Below are 4,795 nucleotides of genomic sequence, written 5' to 3'. Positions count from 1 at the left end.
ATGCTTTTGGAGGGCTGGAAGTGCAAGGATGAAGGCATGGCAAACTTGGTATTTGGTGAGAGATACTTCCTGGCTCATACAGAGATGTTCATCTTCTCATGGTGCGCTCACATAGTGGAAAGTGTAAGGGAACTCCCTGGGGTTTCTGTATATGGATAACATATGAAGCTCCACCATCATCACCTACAAGGGCTTCACCTTTTTATACCATCACCTCAGGTGTTAGGTTTTTAATATGTAACTACAATAACAGCAGTCTAAGGTTAAAATACAACTTTGACCTTGGCCCTTTAGCCCTGTGTCTTTCATACTGCAGATCATCTTCCTTCAGTGGGTGAAGAGGTAAGTCTGGTGAGTTGCGACTAGAATTGTTAAAAAATAGAATAAATTAGCCTAGAATGGAACTAAAAAATAGCAGATGACATTATTTTGGAAAATCTCAGTATGAATTTTGTAACTATATTGTATGTTGAAACTGGGCTCCATATAAAATACATTTATTATTTGAATCACAATAAAAATAATTGAAATTCATTGGCCGTAGTACTGAAGCTCTTCCTTACTTAGCTTACTGTATTGACTTGTGCGATGTAATAAGTGTTCTGTGCCCTGTAATTTAGAGAGATATGTGGAGTAGAGTATACCAGTGGCACTGCTTTTCTTTCTGGCTGCAGAAAGTGCACTAGCCTTCCTTAAATCATTCACAAATGACTCTTTCACGGTGACCTTTCACATTCAAATTGGGCTTACTGGAGTAGAGGCTGAACCATCGTGGGCTGTGTTTAGTGGAGGGAATCTCCCTGGTCTTCCATTCTTGAAATACTTGGTTTTTAATTCTTGACACCCTGTTGCCAATTGCTTTTCAGATGTCTGTTAAAAGGAAATCCCAACCTTTAAGATAAGTTGCTTTTCGTTTTCCTTCTGAAACACAAATAGAGTAGTAGTAGTAGTAGTAGTAGTAGTGTGTGTGTGTGTGTGTGTGTAAGAGAGAGAGAGAGAGAGAGAGAGAGAGAGAGAGAGAGAGGAGAGAGCAGAGATGGAGAGAGACAGAGAGAATGGTTCAATACATTTTTCTTATCGCTAAATGACCTGTTAAGGTCCTGCTTAAGTGAGATATCAATTCAAGGTCATTAGTCTTTCACTCTTGAGTTGAACAGGACAATCCAAGCCCAGTCTGAAAAGGCAATTGCACATTTACATTGCTAATATACTCCATTTCCAAGGAAGGTTGACACTTCAAATTTTTAATAGTATCACTTAACTGAGTTCCTGAGTAAATTATTTTCTTAAAAGTAGTGTCCCTAAAATGAATTGCACATCTTAGTGGATATTGCTTTACTCTATTATTGCTTGTATTTTCAACCTAATTGTTAGTTTACTTAAGTGATGAAGATGCTGTCTGTTTAAGGAAGATTTAGCACACAGATACGTTTTGGAGGTGCCTGTCAATGCAATCTGCTGTACTGATACTTATTGAATACCAAGAATAATTGTTGTTTAAATGCCTTTTTGATCTGCTTAAAAATATTAGCCTAAAAAGAAAAGTACTTCCTACATTGATGAACCGTGAGCCTGACAATAGAAGTATCCAGACAGGCATGCACATTAGCTTGTCAATTATTAAGAAAGATTAGCCAATACATAGGCCTACAGTGTGTATTTGAGTATGCCTCTGACACCAAGGCAGCAGGATTCAATTTTAGTCAGAGCTATGATAGAATCACAACAAAGACTTGACCAGAATCGTAGGATGGTCCTTCCCTGTTATCCTCCTTGAGAAAAGGGGAAAGAATTTATGCCTCTGCTCTTACCAGTCACTGAATGGAAGCTGTTCCCGGGATGGAAATATGACCTTAGTGAGGCAGCTCTCTAGTGGAGAGTATTCCTAGAGAGCTGTCAGTCTCCAGCATTCACAGAAAATGAGGGATGAATGTTGAGCCTGAATAGGGGCATCTGGGTGGTACACCACTTCATCTTCCCCACAACCTTCTTTATGGCATATTAATTTGTTATTAGAGCCACACACTCATAAATGTGTCATTATTTTAAAAGGCTACAGATTTGTTTTGTTTTTTCCTCTTTGTAACTCAGGCCTGTGTGTTTATTTTCCTGTAAAACACCATCCTAACTTATGAGTCCTGCACTCAGTTAAGTGTTGTGGTCCCCAAATAAGCCTGTAATAGGTCTTGTTATGTCAATATCATATTACACACAGTTGTGTGCATGCATACTTTCTTTCCTTTTGGTTTCTTGTTCACTTTTTCTTTTAAAATTAATATTAATTTTAATTAGCACATAATTATACAAATTTATGGGGTACATTGACACCTTTTAATACATATCATGCATAGTGAAATGAACAAATCAGGAGAATTAGCACATCAATCATCTCAAATGTGGTAAACATTCAAAACCCTCACTTCTAGTTATTTAGAAATATACACTATATTACTAGTAACTAATACTATGCACCAGAACTCTTTCCTCCTATGTAACTATATGTTTGTACCCATTGACCAACCTCTCCTCATCTCCATTTGCTGTGCGTCTCTACAACTTCTGGCAACCACTATTCTATCCCTACGATTATGAGATCAGTATTTTTAGATAACACATATGAGTGAGTAATTCAGTATTTATTTTTCTGTGTCTGGATTATTTCAGTTAACATAATGCTCCTCAAGTTCATCCACTGTTGAATATTATTCTATTTTATATATAGATACTATATTTTCTTTGTCCATTCATCAGTTGATGAAAATTTGATTATAATAATACAGTATACTGGAGTTGAGATGAATATTTAGTGGCCTTTGATTGTCATGTACCTAGATATTTGTATCTTTTTCTAGGTTTGAGAAGTTTTCTGTTATTATCTCTTTGAATAAATTCTGTACTCTTTTTCCTAAGTCCCTGTGGATCCCAGTAATCAGAATATTTGTTCATTTGATGCTGTTCCATAGTTCATGTAAGCTTTCTCCATTGATTCTCATTCTTTTTTCTTCTGTTATCATCTATTTTCAAACAGCCTATCTTTGAGCTCACTGATAATTTCTTCTGTTTGATAAATTCTGCTGTTGATGTCATGTACTGTGTTTTAAATTTTGTTGATTGTAGTTTTAGCTCCAGCCTTTTTTCCTTTCTATTATTTTTTATCTCTCTGTTAAGCGTCTCTGATAAAATCTGGGAGTCGAGGCTTTCCTCCCAGTTGACTTTTCAGTTGGGGTTTGGTGGCCAGGTGGTGTGTGGTCAGGGCCAAGACTTGCGGCGCAAAGGCAACCTTTGTGAGCAAATTGGAGGAGGCCACGAAGAACTTGAGCGAGGCCCTGGGCGACAATGTGAAGCAATACTTTGCTAGTTTAAAGTTGTGGTTCAAACAGAAGAGCAGCAAGGAAGTTTGACCTGAAAGGTCATAGACTTCTCACACAGGATAATGTCCATTCTCACAATGATTTCCTCCTGGCCATCCTCATGCATTGTCAGATTTTGGTTTCTACACCGGAAGGTGCTGGATCTTTGCCCTGGAGGGGACTCTGCAGCCAAACCTGGAAAATTCAAGGGCAAAAAGCTTTCTTCTGTTTGTCAGAAAATTCCCCCTCTGGAGCTAGGCAGTTTGTGGCCAAGGATCCCCAAGATGATGATGACTTGAAGCTGCTCTTCCACACAATGATGCCCCACACCCGAGTTCAGGTGGAGGGGAGGATGATAGTGACTGCCCTTGCACAGGCTGGACAATATGACCAAGGAGGCTGCGTCAGCTGGGGAGAATCACCTTAAAGTTATATTGACCTCAGTTGTGTCTAGAAGGAAAGCCAATCGGTTACGAGATGGGCATTTTAAATATGCCTTTGGGAGTAATGTCATCCCACAGCCTTACCTGAAGAATAGTGTGGTAGCTTACAACAACTTAATAGAAAACTCTCTAGCCTTTGTTGCTCCTTTTGCCAGTCAGAATCCATCTTCTCATCCACTCCCTGATGATGCTGAGCAGCAGGCTGTGCTCTTAATGGCTTGCTTTGGGGGCACACTGCCTGCATCTCTGCCTTCAGTGAACATGCATGACCTTTTTGAAGTTTTGCAGGTACACAGGGAAGTCATTCCTACACATACTGTTTATGCCCTTAACATTGAAAGCCTTATCATGAAACTTTAGCACCCCAGTCACAAAGATCTGCAGCAAGACAAAACCCACTGCCAGCATTTGGCAGCCAAGGAAGAGATTTTGCTCTTTTGAGTTAGGATTTGAGCATACGTGACCCTCACCTGAAAGTTGCATGTTTTGGGGTTCACAATTCTAGATTGAAATATATATAAATATATTTGAAATATATTTGAAATATATTGAAATATATATAAATATATTGAAATATATTTCAATCCCCTAAAAGATTATATATATATATAATCTTTTCGATGGAAATGTGACCTTCAGTACATTTTGCGTTGCTACTATGATGTCATTAATAGAAATCTGATAATGACCCATGTTTCTATAGATTTTTTCTCATGTATGGGAGCAAGCACTGAAGAAGTTTTGTGTCTGGAATGGGGATGTTAGGCATCTGCGCTTTGTGTTCTCTGGTCTGCATGTAAGATAGAATCTTAGACTAAAGAAGCTGCGGTAGCTTGATTCTCATGATTAGCAGGACATCGTTATGTATGCAAAGTTGTAAAGATTTTGCCTTTCCTAAAGAACTGTACTCATGCCTTTTGGTTGAAATAAACTATACAGTGTTAAAAGTCAGATACCTCTTTAAATAATCCATTTTAGTTTTTAACAGCTACACATAGTCCC

General features: G+C 38.3%; 1 pseudogene; it reads left to right on the top strand.

The window, feature by feature from the left end:
• Positions 1 to 4,234, top strand: LOC100718473 (transcriptional adapter 1-like; annotated as a pseudogene).
• Positions 4,235 to 4,795: the final 561 nt, after the last annotated feature.

The sequence above is a fragment of the Cavia porcellus genome, unplaced genomic scaffold (assembly GCF_034190915.1).
Source record: "Cavia porcellus strain 051 isolate PalLab524CR breed Dunkin Hartley unplaced genomic scaffold, mCavPor4.1 scaffold_33, whole genome shotgun sequence".
Lineage (NCBI taxonomy): Eukaryota > Metazoa > Chordata > Mammalia > Rodentia > Caviidae > Cavia > Cavia porcellus.
The sequence above is the reverse complement of the archived record's forward strand: the minus strand, read 5'-3'. Positions and strand labels throughout refer to the sequence as shown.